Below are 17,647 nucleotides of genomic sequence, written 5' to 3' on the forward strand. Positions count from 1 at the left end.
ATCATTTGTCATGGTTTTGATTCCTTGTCAGTTTTGAATAAAACAAATAGTCCTGGCATCTGTTTCTTCATGTTTCTGACAGCTGAGAGAACCACTGCTTGTTGAAATTTGATAACATAGCAAGGTCTTATACCATCGCTATGATTAGGATCTCAATTGGAGCTATCTCTTAATCCTCATTTAGCTATTATTATTGGGAAGTTAGACTTAATAAAATGAGGTGTTGACTTTGTTTTAAGATTGTTACTTGACAGAAATGTAATTTCTTCAAGAATGGTTCATGGTCATAGAATTCAAGTGACCCTTGAGTTGCTACAGAAAAAAGGAGCAAATAATTATTGATTAGAGGTGTGTATTTTATTAGATGATAAAGTCTGCTTTTTTTTTTTTTTTTATAAGGAGGAGTTGAGTCCATGTCTGCAGTTCCAAGAGAATAATGCCTTTGTAGCCACTGCATTTCCAAAACCTTTCCAGCCATAGAGTGAGGAGGGCTCAAGGATGTGACATGGATAGCTTGAAGAAAAGGCATTAGCCTTCTACAAGTATTTAAAAGGAATGTCTCTTCTGGGAGTATCATTCTTTTTCCATTTGCTAAAAGAAAATGTGACTCTTGGGGATAAGTTTTTCAATTTGAATTATATTTGAATTTTACTTTTTTTTACTTTGAAAATGAAAAAGACATGATGTTTAGGATAATTTTTGCTAATTAGTGATGACTAGAACAGTCTCTATAATTCTCGTATGCCATAAAAAACAACAAGAATTGTTTAGGAAGACTAGATAGTGATCTTCCATGTGCATGGAACATCACTATAACCATAGGATTGTATGGATTAGTAAATTTAAGTTCAATTCTTATATGAATTAAGGAATTGTATTTTGAACCTGAGATGGTATGTGGTTGTCAGGCTGCTGTTGGATTATGTTAAAAACAAATTACCTTTATAGTACATATATTATAATGATTTGGTATCCTTTTTATAACCCACAAAAGAAGAACATTTGCTATCTTTCCTATAATAACCATTTTATATTCTGATATTCTAGCTAAATCCACTATGTTTAGTAGAACATTAGGTTGGATATAAAGAGACTTGAGTTTTTGTATTGACTGACTCGGGTCACTTAACTAATTTTAATTTTCTTATCTGTTAAGTGGTATAAGACTTGTCCTACCAACCTAATTGGGTTGTAGGGAAGGAATAAAAGAAGTAAGCATTTATTAAAGTGTCTACTATATGTCAAACAATGCTAAGAGTTTTACAAATATTATTTTGTTTTATCTTTACAACAACCCTGGAAGGTAGGTGTTATTATTATACCCATTTTATAAATGAAGAAACTTAGGCACACAGAGGTTAAATAACTTGCTTAGGGTCACACAGCTAGGAAGTATCTGAGGCTGGATTTGAACTCAGGTCTTCCTGCCCTGATAGGCTCAGTGCTTGATCTGCCATGCCTACCTAGATCAAGTCAGACAATAGATGTGAAAGCACTTTGAAAAGATGAAAGCAATATAATTATTTCTTTAAAACCAGGGTCCAATAGTGCTTTATTCTATGGCAGGAAGACAAAGACAAAGACAAAATACAAATGAAGCATGTTGGTGGTGTTCTTAACCAAAGGTTTGGGAGATAACTTTGAAGTCAACTTAAGGTAGAGAAAATGGACCATCATTGATGTCTCAGAAAGTTACTCTTTATTGTTCATTTTCAAACCTTCATTGCACTTCATGCACCAATACATTTTAAAGTTATTGTACTTTTCATGGCAAGCTTTCAACTGTGAGGTTTTATTTCTTATAATTGTGTTGCTTGATTTTTGTTTCTCAGGATAATTTCCCTTTGTTTGCTTGCTATATCATTCAGCCTTCAGTTGTACGGGGAGGAAAATATGAAGGCCAGAACCTAGAAGCTACTTTGGCCTTTCCATCAATATGTGGTACATGGACTTTTCAAATGACAGCCTAGTTCCAAAAATAAGATGTGATAATTTTGCTGTTCCAGTGAAGTTGTATCTTATTTGCTTTTTTTCCCAAAGAACTTAAGGTCATTTACAGAGATTATCTTCCCCTTTTTATATGACCCCTTTGAAGAAATTAGGGATCTTTAGTATTATGTCCATTTTAGAGATAAAAAAAACCCAACCTAAAGCACAGAGAGGCAGAATTTCCTTTATAATTGAATTGCTTCAGGAGTTTAAAGGTCAGCCAAAAAACCATTAGTCACTAATAGTCCTTTGCAGAGTTGCTTCTTCTAATTTGTTGGAGTTCATCCTTATATGCATTCTCTCCCCAAAGGTCACCTTTAGAGTAAAGTACATCTCTTAGACTTGTGATAATAATTTTTGCCTTCTCATTTTATTTTTGCTGGTATTGATAGCTTTGTGTGTCAAACCTGTTTTGATTTTCCATTTATTTTTTATTGATTATGGCTTATCATTTATTTTAATTCTATATATCTGTCATTGTCATGTGATCAGACATTGAAAGTCCTTATTTGACTGCCGTATTTTCCCCTCATCTCAAAATGAGGGTATAATTTGCAAAAATAGGAATAGTTTGGGAAGGTGTCAATTCTCAATATTTGGCTTGAGTAATCTGATTGATGAGTGTAGGTCATCTAACAGTAAACTAAAAAAAACAATTTTAAAAGACATCTTTACTAACCTATTCAATTATATAATACACATTGCCAGTTATTTTAAAAGTTTTTATAATTGATTCAACTCACTGTTCAATGAAGTTTTTAGTTCAAAATATGGAAAATATAGAAAATCACAATTATAAGGAAAGCTGATTTAAGGCTTTGCCTTAGTTGCCTGTTAGTGTTTAACATTGCTTAAGTTTTATCCTTTCAGTCATATGCTGATGAAAGGTGCTATATTTTAATATAAACTGTATCATGTATTTTATATTCAGTAATACTTTATTTATCTGACACCTTGGCAGAATAAAATGATCCACATAAATGAATTTTACAGATTACCAAAGCTTGCCATCTTAAGTGGCAATCTTTTAAAATTTTCTGATGGAAATCTTGCCAAAATATATGACTTGCTTATTAAATAGTGTTCTAAACATAGTTTTAACATCTTCTTATTGGTCAACATCATGAATATCAATCATTGCACTGTTCTGTAATTCAGTGAAACCCTGGGACTACTATCATGGTATATTAAGGAATTTATCCCTATACTAAAAAACCCTGGATTGCATTAAAAAAAAAAACTTGACTTGCTTTTTAAATATACATACATACATACACACATATATGAATACAAAGGTGTATATATATTTTTTTCTCTAGAATTTACAATCAGCTGTCAATTCTTATGTTCCATTTCTAATAAGCAGGAGCTGTAAACCTATATAATTAGGAATGCTATAATAAAATAAGAGCTAATAGCATCCTACGAACATGAGTATATGGACATCATGACTGTGTACTGTTGTTGTCATTGCCAAGAGACCTTTTTTCATTGTCTTCTTGGTTCTTTTCTATAGTAGGTAGGTATAATTTAGGATCATAGAATAATAAATTTTGAGCTGGAACAGACTAGGTGCTATGTAGTCCATCCCTGAGAGGTTAAGTGACTTATCCAATGTCATAAATGTGTGGTAATGACTATGTAAGTGACTTACAGATAATTGTGACATTCTGTAAGTTTGTTAATTAAATCCATTGAACTATCGTCCAATTGTTATGTTTTAAAACACATTCAATAATGTATGGATTAAAATTCAACTGTATATTCCTCATACCAAGCCTGTTATTCGTGTAGTTAGTAGATGCCTGTGGAGGTGTTTTGATTCAGTGTTACTGTGATTTAAGGAGGAGGAAGCAAATTTTTTTAATGCTCTGTGTATTCTTGAAAGGAATAGTTAATAGAATTGCTGTTGCTATGAAATAAAGGTGTTTTAACTACTATTTGTGACTTTAATCTTATTTCTTTGGGTATCCAGCCAATTAGCATAGATTTTATGTAGGATTCAAATGGCCTTTATCTGCTATGCTTTCCTTTCACATTGTAAGGATGAGTTAGCCACCATGTTCTAATTGCCAGAATTTTCTTAGAGAAGGATATAATAAGCCAAATTGTATTTTCACTCTAACCCTTAGGACACTAGGTGGCTCCGCTAGACCATAGGAGTTCAATTCAGGCCTGGATCTCTCTGGTCTGCTAATGGGTCTGGGAGGTCCTTTCCTACTTGTAACTCTTTTGAAGCATATGTTACAAGTAGGTAAACCAGGTTCATTTCTGACTAGTAAGGGACTAACCAAAGCTAAAACAAAACAAAACAAAGCAAAGCAAAGCAGAGCAAACAAACAAAAATCACTTAGCAGTTGATTCAGGATGATCCCTTCTGCCCTCTTCTGATTAGTATGTAAGCCCTTGAATTTTCCTGGTTTTATACTATGGTATTAAAGACTGGTTCAAATCAAGAATTAACTGAACCCTTACCAGTGTTACTACCAATGGGAGTGTAAATTACATGATCCTTCTGAGTTAGGATCTAATCCCTTGGTTTATTTAATTTTGCATTAACTATCATAAACTCAGCTTCATACACTTGATTCAGTGACTTTTGACTGCATAACATAACATAATTCAGTGGAGCCGAATTATTTTGTTTTGGTTGATAATAAAAAAAAATAATCAACAAACATTTGTTAAGTATTTGTGTATACTTTGTGCCAGTCTCTGTGCTAAATGCACAGTGTCTGAAGAAATTTGGTTTATTTGACACCGTTAAGCACCCTGGATTGCATGTAGGACATGCAATAGGAGACATGTAGGAATACATTTGGCCAGGATATATGTAGTGGGACATATATTCAACACACTGTTAGGAGCTTTATCTTTGTTTCCTTTTGTGTTTTTATTTCTATTTCTTAACATTTCAAACTCCTCAGAACTTATGTTTACTTTAATGGCTAAGGAAACAAAGTGGTACAATAGAGCAATTTTTATAAAAGTCAATCTAAAATTGCAAATTAAATGTAAAAAACAAGTTAAGACAGATTAGAAGAACAAAAGTTAAATATTATTGTCTCTATTCTTAACCTTGGAAGTTAATGCTTGAAGACTTGAAAGGAAAGATAATTATGTTCAAAGTACTCTATAGGTCTGCATTGTTTATGAGTCCCCATCAATTTGTTTATCTTTTTTGGTCCACCGAATGATATAAATTTCAAAGTAAAAACATTTAATGAAATGGCTTAAGAAAAATAGCAAAACCAGGACACTTCCCCCTTAAACGTAGGGGGCACACTTTCTCATAGTAAGCACACTATCAGTAGGAAGAATGGACACCTATAGCCCCAAGCACCCCAGTATCCCTAGGGTGGTTGCCAACATACGTTCTTAGATCTGCTTTTCTAAAGGAAAGCAACTCAAAAATTTTGCTTTAATCAAACATGTGTCATTTACCTAGTTCAGGGAAAAAAAGGTCAGCACCCCGAACTTCAGAGAATACAAACAAGTTACAAGCAGACAAAAAAAAATACAGAGAAACAGATCAAGCAGACAGGCCTCCAACTGCCTGACAATTACATCCATACCTAATTATAGGGAAGGGAAGCACCAACATCTGGGTTTTCAAAGCCGGGGGCCTCAATGGCTGCCCAGAGTCTAATCTGGTCAAATCACACAATACTTCTCAAAGTGGGCCCCAAAACAATGCCTCACATCAGGGTTTATATAGCCTTCTCCTGGCTCAGAGAATGTCACAACCCTCTTGACCCACTGCCCAATCAAAAAGCATTCCCAAAAACCAAACCTCCCCCCAGAGGCTCCAGGTGCACTTAAGCCCATCAAAGGGCCTAGGAGCAGGGAAGATCTTAAATTCCCATTCCCATAACAACACCCAAGGAATATTTGTGAAGAGACATGTAGGAATACATTTGGCCAGGGTATATGTAGTGGGACAATTTATGTCACTGATGCTAAAGGACTGCCAATGTTTCTTATCAGCACATTGCTTCTCTGTTTGTGGGTGGGGTGTCTTTCCACTTCCTATGTCTTGCTTCAGATTAGAATCCTTAGCTTAGATGCTACCTTTTTCTTCCAAAAAGGGATACTAGGCTCTGCTTTCTTTTAGTTGAATACTTACATGTTTAAGCTATAGCTCTTTTTGGAAAGATAAGGTCTTTATACACCCAATTATTGAACTAGGAATAAAAGGGGAAAAAAAAGACCCTTAGTTTTTTGGTTTTTCCTGTCTCATAAAAAATATATTGGTTCTCAAAGCCCTGCTTATAACAGGTATTTACTCTCTAAAAGCAGATTCCATGTTCTGGAACCAAGATCTTTGGAACACAGAAAGACTCCTCATGTCTACCCCAATAGATAAAGAGTTTTTATAAGCTTTAAGTTCATTTTTTAAAACCTCTGTGTCCTGTTCACCAAGGGTAGTGTTTTTGTCCAGAACCTTTATTTAACTTATGGTTAGAAACTCCTGGAAGTTCCCTGCTTAATGTAAAATTCCTAAGTCGTATCCACTCAGCATCAGTGTGGGGTTGGCCCTTGAACAAAATGCAAAGGCTGCTGAGTTTGAGGACACCATATTTTTCTTAACTCCAGAATTATTTTTGTCTTTCCTTCAACTAAAAGGGAGGAAATGAGGGAGAAGAGGGAGGGGGGTGAAGAGGGAATGGAAGAAAGAGAGAGGGAGAGAGAGAGAGAGAGAGAGAGAGAGAGAGAGAGAGAGAGAGAGAGAGAGAATCTTCAGACTTCAGGATCCATGCTTTTATTTTTATATGCAATTGACAAAACACTTTCAAGGCTTTGAACCTATCCTACATTCTTCCCTTAGTGAAGAATATGTAATCCCTTAGCTACAAGATATCTGCGAAAAATAGTCTTACATGAGTTAGCACCTTACAAAACTACAAAAACCACAGAACATAGTTAACATCACATTCGGTATAATTAACACAGTTAACAGAGAAATTACTAGTAACTAAAATAAAATACACATGTGGGTACCTAATATATGACATTCATATTAGAATTGCCAGCAACTAGCTAGTCATTCCACAAATGCATTTCATTGCATATAATTACAGCAAATATGAGAATGTTGCATGAATAAATGAATGAAAGCATTTATTTATTAAGTGATTAATATGTGTTAATCAGTGTGGCAAATGGCACAAATGCAAACATCTCTAAATATTATAAGACAAAGGAAATTGAGCCAACAAGGTATGAAATTTAATAACCTGAGAATTCCCAAGAAATCGTGGAACTACAGCAGGCAGGGTATTTTAGAATGGTTCAAGAGAAAAACCATAACATTGAGCAAAGAATATGGATGAGAACAAATGTCAGACTTTATAACCTGCATAGCAGAAAGAATTAGCAGAACAGAAAAACTTGAGTCCATGATGACAATTCTTTTTCAGGCCACGCTTGGCAGTGTTCTGGGCTGCGTGCTGCCCCAATGTGTTTCTTATCTTTATTTTAGAGGACCTTCCATCATTTCAGTGCTTCAAGGGATTCTACTGGACAATCCTCCTGGAATAGGTAGTACCAAGGGATTAAAAAAATTACAGCTTCTCCCTACTTTTACCCTCCAAAGGGTAACTACAAAGAAAAAGAAAGAAAAGAAAAAGATGAGAAACCCACATGCCAGAAATCCTAGGCTTTTCTTTTCCTGTTTACAATGACTGAGTCTTAGCTCTCAATGATCTGACTTGTGTGGTGAGTGATGCCACATCTTCTTTGCAGTTCACAGTGGGTGTGCTAATGCAAAGTCACATTTATGAACAGTAGCAGCAACATTGGCGTCACAGCCCAGATTATGGTACTTCCAGCACAATCAACAATTCTCCATCATACATCAGTTTATCTTTAGTAAAGGAGCTAAGAAGTCAAACTTCTTTCATGTAATCTTTTCTGGAATTAAGGTGATACCTAAGCTCTTCCAGTACCCCTCTCACCTCCCTTTCCCCTTTCCCCCTCACCCGCCCCCTTTACCATATTTCCTTTGATGGCTTCCCATCAAAACTTCCCCTTCACTGAAAGTCACATTAGGGGAATGCCCCCATAGAAGCCTCTGTGGAGAGTCTGCTCCCTTCTTCCACAGGGGCTACATAAGTACTTGCCCCCATCCAGGCATTCAGAATGACCACCAAGGCAGCTAAGGAGTTACACTTTTTCCAAGTAAAGGCACACCACTATAGTTATATAGTGACACTTATCCTTTACCTGTGTTATTAGAAAGAAAGACACCTTCCATGAATACCACCTCTTAGTCCCTCAAGCTCTTTCTGAGAAGGAGTTGTCCAAACTTATCAAAGGAGAAAGAAAGCCTACCAATTGAGGGGGACTGAGATATTTCTCCAGGTATATAGAGGTTCTGAGGGGCAAGGACATTTAGGATGAGAGAGGGTCAGCTGGAATTATATTAAAAAAGAACATATTTATGAGGTAAGTTTTCCTGGAAACTGGATCCCAGAAACCACTGGACTGGAGTCCCCTTCCCCTTCCTAAGGTGGCATTGATTTGTCACATACATGGCTTCTGGGAGGTTAGATTCCCTGACCTGGGAAATCAGGTGCACAATGAAGCAGCTGTTAATTAGCAGGGGGAAACCTCTTACCTCAAGATGAAAGAGTGCCCTTTTGCCAGTTGGAGACAGGTTGAGGGCCACTTGGGTGAGGTGGGTACTTGGTCTGGCACAAGGAGCTCAGCTGGACAGGAATAGCTGCCTTGTCCTTAGGGGGATCATGTGGTCCCATGCACACTATGCGGCATCAATACTTCAAAGTTCATATTGGTAATAGGCCCACCCTGCAAATTCTGATATTTTCATAATGACTCCAACCTGGTTGTTTAGGTATGATGTTCCTAATGGTTATTAACATACTTGACAAACAATTGTATACGATAGGAAGCATTGTCAAAATTCTTCCATTGATTCGGACCCCAAAAAAGAGAGCCTTTAGAGTGTCCAGTTTTGTAATCTCCAGGCAGGAACCAGACCACTTAGCCAGATCCATGGCCACCAACTAGAGATCAGTGTAGAAGGCTCTCATATTCTAGTCATGCAGCCTGGAACTCAGCCTACGAGGACAGATTTGCAAGGACCCCATTTCCCTAAGGTATATACTGTTAACAGATTACTACTGCTAAAGTCTAGGTACATATACCTCTTTTGTATCAGATGGAATTATCAGTAAACCAGAAGAAAATGTTCCTTAGGAGCCAGATCTTTATAGGTGGGTGATCGTATGAACTGTGTCATTTAGTCAAAAGCAATTAGTGGCCAATAACAGACAAGCAACTGCTTTTCTAAAGTGGCATAGCAAGTGATTGCTTTGAGGAAGCTGTAGCTCCAAGAAGCCTAACAGTAGCCTCTTGCTGCCTGTCAAAGACTTCACTCATCCTAGTCATTTGCTTTTTTTGTGTGTGTGGGGGGGTTTTAAGTGTCTGAGGCCAGAACCAAACTTGGGTCCTCCTGACTCCAGGGCTGGCCCTTTACTCACTGTGCCACTTAGCTGCCCCCATCCTAGTCTGTTAAGAACAGGAAACTTCAGAAACATGTATCTTGTGGGATCATAAGGGTCCAAAGGTATCAGAGAATTGTACATTTTCCAGGCTGTATCTATTCTGTTCCAGGCTGTATCTTTGAAAGAGATAGATGAGCAGGTGACTCAATAAATGGGGACCATCAATATAACCAGGCGGGAATGTGAGTTCTCCAAAACCTGAAGATTACCATAAGTCTCTGGGATTTCTTCTTCAATTATGATGGTGTCAGTACCTTATTTTGTTACTATTCTTTAGGCTTAGGTGGCTCTACAGGATCCTGACTGTGCTGGTGCTGAATTTCCCCATATAGTTTGCTAACACCCCAATTAATTGGTCATTAATTATTTTCTTATCAACACTGTCTCAGAAACTACCCCCAAACCTCCATCCAGAAGAGGGTGTCATTGCCTTCTGCCCACTCTTAGCAAGGAAGTAGGCTCAATGACTCCTTCCATTTCCAAGATGACTATTTGTACTGACTATTTTCCTAAGCCACAACTGTCCTGACCTCTTGCTTAAATTTCACTAGTCGATCACAGTTTCCCAACTGTATAGTTGGGATAGAAAACCATTCTGGTGGAGTTTCACTTAGATGGTGGGATATACTTGGTCACAGAGTGTGACAGTTCTTGGTGGGGTGGAGGCACATGAATCTAATACAACCCATTTATTTTAGGAACTCCTTTTCTTCCTTGAAGATCTCCATCTGGGTGATGGCTGTGACATAAATCAATCTATATAGGAACAGATGTGAATAACTCCTCATCTCAAAGCAGTCCCTTTCTGGAGTTTCTAATAGAGCTAACTTACTTTAACAATAAATCCTCAGATAATTCCCCAAGCTTATAGATCTCAGAGTGGAGAACATTAACCCCATTAGACCACTTACTAAGGAGTAATTTCTCCAGTGATTCATCAGAGTTCTTTTTGAATTTCTCATTCAACTACTCCAGTTCCTTGAAGATGATGGCTTGCACATTGCTTGCCCCTCAGGAAAGGGAATCACTCTCTTCCTAAAAGCAGTAATAGGATAATTCTCAGTGTTTGTTTTCTGAACCATCTGTACAATTTCCCAAGTCTCTTACTCCTATATTCATTCTCCTTTCTCATAACTCCAATTTCATATGCAGTTCCATCTTAGATGAAACATAATGTAGGTTTCTGGCTGTGGCCTATCAGACCCCACCCACATCAGGAGATATCTTTTCACTTGCTCTGCTACCAGCATTAGCTGTCCCAGTGTAATGTTAATGGAATATAAACTCTTTCTTTGCCTATTAATACAGCTCACATGGAGCCCATTAAGGGAAGCTTGCTTAAGAGAGGCTTGCTTAGTAGGAAGGCTTTCACAGCTTTTGTTAATTTCTTATTAGGCACTGAGTCTCCAGGGTTAGATCACACACACACACACACACACACACACACACACACACACACACACACACACACACACACACACACACACACACACACACACACACACACACACACACACACACACACACACAGGAAGAATGGTCTTGTGATTTGACCAGGTGTGATTCTGGGTAGCCATTAAGGATGTTGGTGCTTCTCTCTCTGGTAACTATGTATGCATTCCCTCGGTCAGACAGTTGGATCTGTCTATTGATCTGAGCTAATTTCTCAGACAGTTAGAAACCCTGTCTGTTAGTCTTTATTTCTCTGCTTGTATTTTCTATATTTTCTTTTTTTGGATTTTCTCTGAAGTTCAGGGTGCTGACTTTTCCCCTGAACTAGTGAATGTAATTAAAAAAGATTGTTGGGGCAGCTTGGTGGCACAGTGAATAGAGCACCAGCTCTGGAGTCAGGAGGACCTGAGTTCAAATCTGGCTTCAGACACTTTAAAAAACTTACTAGCTGTGTGACCTTGGGCAAATCATTTAACCCCAATTGCCCTGCCTTTCTCCCTCCAAAAAAAAATTGTTGACTCCCTAAACAGCTATCTTTCCTAGTAAATCAGATCTAAGAACATGTGCTAGCAGCCATCCTGGGTATGCCAGTGTGGTTGCCACTGCACCCAAACAACAGAAACACAAGAAATGTGGATAAATGTGACTACCAAAGAAATGAAACAGATATAATAGTAATTAAATAAGTTACTCCATTTCTACAGCCTATTAAAATTAAAAGAAAAAATACTAGAAAGAGAAAAACACCTACAGAATTGGGAATAAACTAGAGAGACCATTAAGAGATGTCTTTTTATTTTTATTTTTTTTCCTTTATCAAATACTTTATTAACTTCTAGTTTACATCATTCATTTCCACAAGATTTTGAGTTACAAATTTTTTTCCCATTTTCCCCCTACCAACCACCCCAAAATAGCAATCCCACTGGATATCCCCTCCTCCAATCTGCTCTCTCCCATATCTTCCCCCATGCCCCCTATGATTTTCCAGTGGGGTATGGTGGATCTCTATGCCCCAGTGCCTGTATATCTTATTTCCCAGTTACAATATTAATAATAGTATATATATATATATATATATATGTATATGTATATTTACATATTTAAACATTTGATTTTAAAGCTTTGAATTCCAGATTCATTCTCTTCCTCCCTTGTTACACACACTTACTGGGAAGATAAGGAATTCAATATATGTTGTACATGTATAACTATGCAAAATATTTCCATAGTGGTTATATTGTAAAAGGCTGACTATATTTCCCTCCATCCTATCCCACCTCTCACATGCACATGTTCTATTCTCTACTTTAATCCTGTCCCTTTTCAAAAGTGGGTGCTTCCAACTTCCCTCCCCCCAAGCCTGCCCTCCCTTCCATCATATCTGCTCTCATCCCCTTCCCTCCTACTCTCCTGTAGGGTGAGATACCCTATTTAGTGTGTATGTCATTCCCTCCCTAAGCCAAATTCAATGAGAATAAGGTTGACCCATTATCTTTTGCCTTCCTGTTCTTCCCCTCCATTGTAATCATTTTCCCTTGCTTCTTCTATATGAGATATATTCTATTCCTATTCTGTCCTATATCCTATTCTGTCCCCATCTCCTCTCATTATATTCCTCTCTCACCTTTTAATTTCACCTTTTAAGTATCATCCCTTCCTATTAAATTGGTCCTGTGCTCTCTATGTATACCTGTACCCATATATACATACACTCACATATATATTCATATGTCCATATAGCCTCCTTTATAGACATATATATGTATGTGTGTATACACACACATATGCATTTGTATTCCCTTCAACTATTTTCGTACTGAGAAAAGTTTCATAAGTTACAATTATCATTTTTTCCATGTATGAATGTAAATAGTTTAACTTTGATAAGTTCTTTATGACTTCTTTTCCCTGTTTACCTTCTCATGCTTCTCTTGCTTCTTGTATCTGAATGTCAAATTTTCTATTCAAGTCTGTTTTTTTTTCTGCAAAAATGCTTGAAAGTCCTCTATTCCACTGAATGACCATATTTTCCCCTGAAACATGATACTCAGTTTTGCTGGGTATTCTTGCTTTTAATCCCAGCTCCTTTGACCTCTGTAATATCACATTCCAAGCCCTTGGATCCCTCAATGTAGAAGCTTCTAGATCCTGTGTTATCTTGATTGTGTTTTCACAATATTCAAATTGTTTCTTCCTGCCTGCTTGTAATATTTTTTCCTTGATCTGGGAGCTCCAGAACCTGGCTATAATATTCCTAGGAGTTTTCTTTTTGGGATCTTTTTCAAGAGGTGATCTGTGGATTCTTTCAACCTCTATTTTGCCCTCTGGTTCTAATATATCAGGGCAATTTTCCTTGAGAATTTCTTGAAGGATGATTTCTAGGTTCTTACTTTGATCATGGCTTTCAGGTAGTCCACTAATTTTTAAATTATCTCTCCTGGATCTATTTTCCAGGTCAGTGGTTTTCCCAATGACATATTTCACATTGCTTTCTATTTTTTTCATTTGTTTGGATCTATTTAATAGTATCTTGATTTCTCATAAAGTCACTAGCTTCCATTTGCTCCAATCTAATTCTGAAGGAATGATTCTCTTTAGTGAGCTTTTGGGATTCTTTTTCCATCTGGCAAATTCAGCTTTTTAAGGCATTCTTCTCATTGCCTTTTTGAGCTGCTTTTGCCATTTGAGTTAGTCTGTTATTTTCTTCAGTCAGGTTGTTGACTCTGTTTTCATAATTTTCTTGCATCTTTCTCATTTCTCTTCCCAATTTTTCCTCTACTTTCCTTATTTGGTTTTCAAAATCCTTCTTAAGGTCCTCTATGTCCTGTAACCAGCTCATATTTTTCTTTGAAGCTTTTGGCACAGGAATTCTTACTTCACTGTCTTCCTCCTGTTCCATGCTTTGATCCTTTTTGTTCCCAAAATAGGAGTGTAAAGTTATGTTGCTCTGCTTGCTTTGCTTCCCTCGTTTGCTCATGTTGCCACTCAATTACTTGACTTTTGAGCTTTTCCACAGTAGGACTCTGCTACCAGACAGGGGAGCTTTATCCCAAACTCTGGGGTTTTCACAGCTGCTGGAGCTGTTAGTTGGGTGCCCTCTGTGAAATCTCAACATACTCTGGCAAGCTGTTCATGCACCCAGGACCTTCCCCCTAGACTGCAATCCAGATCCAAGCAGGTTAAAGCAAGAGTGATTACCCCTCAGACTGTTCTCTTGGTCCCCCTACAATCTGCAAGCCAGGAGCTGAAGTTGCCATGTGGCAGTGGAGGCACGTCCATTGCATGTCAGTGGCTTCTCCCTCCACGGGATCATTACCAGAACATGTGTACTTGTCCAACCTTGTCTGGTGCTTTTCTGAACTCAGAGGACAAAAATCCTAATTCAGAAAAAAAAAATCCCACCTAGAAACACAATTTATACAGATTAAAACTAACTCTCATAAATTTCAATATAAAAGGTTTAAATAATACAATAACATGAAAGAGAGAACATAAACATAAATTAAAAAAAATGAATGAGGGAAGGCAACAAAAATTCCATATCTTTTGCTTACAAAAACATACTTAGCAAAACAAAGATATGCTTTGAATAAAGATGAGAGCCTGTAACAAGATTTACTATGTACTATGCAAATCACAAAAAATTCCAGGTGCTCCAAATGTTCTCTTACACAAAGACAAAACTAAAAGTCACAATATAAATAGAGATAAAGAAGAAACTTCTATTATGCTGAAAGGTACCATGGACATCAAACCAATTTTAATATTAACGCCATTTGCTCCAAATATTATAGCATTGAATTTCATAAAGAAAATATAAACTAAAATTGCAAGAAGACATGGATAGTAATACCACAGTAACAGGATACTTTATTGTTCTTCTCTTAGAGTTAGGCAAATGTAACTAAAAGATCAATAAAAGGGAAACTAGAGAACTGAACAAATTGTTCAGTTAATTAGACTTAAAATAATTATGGAAACTTCTGATGGGATAAAGAATATGCATATTTATTAACAGCACCTGGAATTTTTGCAAAAATTGAGTATATATTAGGGCATGGATTGCAAATATAGGTAAGAAGACAGAAATATTTAACATATTCTTTAGTCTATATTGCAATAAAATAGCAATTAATATGGAGAAAAGTCATAGATTTAAATGAGGACTTAATAACATCCTAAACAATTAATGGGTCAAACAACAGTTTAGGAACAGTAACTAAAACATTAATTTTTTTAGAATGAAGTCAATTTAATACTCACAGGAAAAAAATGTCCCTACAAAAGAAAAAGATCAAATAATTGAATATGCAATTAAAAAATTAGAAAACCAAAAAATAAAAACCTAAAAGAAGAATAAAAGAAGAAATACTGAAAATTAGAGAAAGAAATAAATTGGAAACCAAAGTGAGTTGACAAAAAATGAAAAAATACTTTTTAAAAAGGGCTAATAAAATTGATAAACTTTTATTCAACCTGATTAAAAAGAAAAGGGAAGAAAATCAAACAAATATAATTTAAAATAAACAAGGCGAAATCACAACCAAGATAAATTTAAAATAAAATTATCTGACCCTACTCTACAAGTTCTATGTCAGTAATTTCAAGAGTTCAAAAGAGAGTATTATCTTTAAAAATTCCAAAACGATAGACACTTGAGATATTAAATAATCAAATCTCAGAAAAGGAAATTGAAGTGTCTGAAAAAGAACTATCCAAGATAAAGAAAACCACAGTCTAAAAGGATTCATAGGATAATTCTTTAAAAATTTTCAAGAGCTATTATTTCCTGTAGTATACAAGTTAAGTCTAAATAAATTGAAAAAGAAAGTATTCTAACAGACTCTTTTTATGAGACAAATATAATCTTAATACTTAAACCAGGTCAGAAGAAAACAGAGAATTAGAGCTCAATTTGATATAAATTATAAAAACTTCTACAAAAAGGACTATAGAAAAATCATTGCAAAAATCAATACCATAAGTTATATTTAGATAAAACTTTTAAAAATATATGCTTATTTAATAGATATAGAAAAAGCTTATAAAAATTTTTGACTCATGGTAAAACCCTATGAAATAGTTATAGAATGATCTGTAAAAGTATATAATTCAAGCCAAATGTTAGTGTTATGTGTATGGGGGAAGCATTAAGCATTTTTCCTAATAAATGAGAGTAAAGCACTCTCCTAATAACTTTCCTAATAAATGAGAGTAAAGTAAATACCCCTCTTCTCCACTGCTTTTTGACCTAGTTTTGGAAATGCTAGATGTAGTAAGAAGACAAGAGAATGAAACTAAAAGAATAAAAATAGACAAAGTTGAGAAAATCTATCATTTGCTTACAATATAATATTTTATGAAGAAAATGCTAAGAAATGATCAAAAAATGACTCTAACTGAAAAAATAAATAGCTTTATCAAAGTGGAAGGAAACAAAATGACTGATAAAATAAATAGCATTTTGATATAACAATAACAAAATCCAGAAGAGAATCATAGGTAGTGAAGTTCTATTAAAAATAAACACAAAAAACAGCTGAATCAGTACATATCTCACAGATATATATATATATATATATATATGTATGTATATATAAAATAAAATAAAATTTCTTAAAGAAATAAAGAACAACTTAAACAACAGAAAGGATATTCAGTGCTCCTGGCTGGATCATGCCAATATAATAAAAATGATAATATTGCCTAAATTCAATTATGCCACTTTATAGAGCTAGAAAATACAATAGCATTTTTTGAGGAACAAATCTAAAATATCAAGAGAAACAATAAAAATAGGAATGAAGGGGCAATAATATTTCTAGTCCTTAAAAGAATTGAAAACTATTAACAACTATATGAAAAAGTGCTCTGAATCACTAATAATCAAAGAAAAATACAAAGACTAATGTTTTTGAAGTTTAATCTTACTTCCAGGAAGAAGGAAAAAATAAAAAAAAAAAGGGAATCAATGTTGGAGGCATTTTGTAAAGATTGGCACACTAATGCACTGTTGATGGACCTGTAAATTGACTCAGTTCTTCTGGAAAAACCAAACAAAAATTCCCCCAAAACAACAATGTTGAATTATGTAAAGAAAGTGGCTAAAATGTCTATATCCTCTGATCTAGATATTCCATTGTTAGGCATATGCCCCAAGGAAGTCAATAACCAAAAAAAAAAAAAATAGAGGTCTCATATATACCAAAATATTTTCAATAGCACTTTTTATAAAAATAGTAGCAAAGGACTGAAAATAAGATAAATAATCATTGATGGAGGGTATTTTGTTAAAAAAAAAAGTTGTGGTACATTCACATAAGGAAATATTACTGTTCCTTCAGAAATGATGTACATGACAAATGCAGAGAATCACGAGAAGACATATAAACTGAATCAGAGTTAAGTAAGCTGAACCAAGTATACAATATATACAATAATAAAAGAAACAACAACCACAAAGCAATTGAAATTGAATGCTGGGAATTTATGATGTCCAAGCTTGATTTCAAGGAAGAAATGAAAATGCCCCTCTCTCCCTTCCTTGAAATAGGTGAAGTACTATGGGTATAAATCATATGTATTATCATAGATCGTATGAATCTTTTTTGATACTCTTGATTTTGCTGAACATTTTTTTCTATTTTTTTCTTCGTTGTTATAAAAGGTGATTT

The 17,647-nt window shown here is 35.4% G+C and overlaps 1 protein-coding gene across 3 annotated transcripts in view; it reads left to right on the top strand.

The window, feature by feature from the left end:
- Positions 1-17,647, top strand: part of PRELID2 (PRELI domain containing 2) — a 141,335-nt gene that overhangs the window by 94,899 nt on the left and 28,789 nt on the right. Inside the window, exon 7 of one of the 3 annotated variants that reach the window (XM_069102687.1) lies at positions 403-3,929. The exons of 1 other annotated variant lie outside the window; for it this stretch is intronic. The gene's annotated coding sequence lies outside the window, so the exon portion shown is untranslated. Of the gene's footprint in view, positions 1-399; positions 3,930-17,647 lie in introns of those variants that run through there. One more of the 3 variants, XM_069102686.1, reaches the window with a different exon arrangement.

This window comes from Petaurus breviceps, unplaced genomic scaffold, assembly GCF_028583685.1.
Source record: "Petaurus breviceps papuanus isolate PSGF00001 unplaced genomic scaffold, PetGlider_PUasm1.0 551, whole genome shotgun sequence".
Taxonomy (NCBI): Eukaryota; Metazoa; Chordata; class Mammalia; order Diprotodontia; family Petauridae; genus Petaurus; species Petaurus breviceps.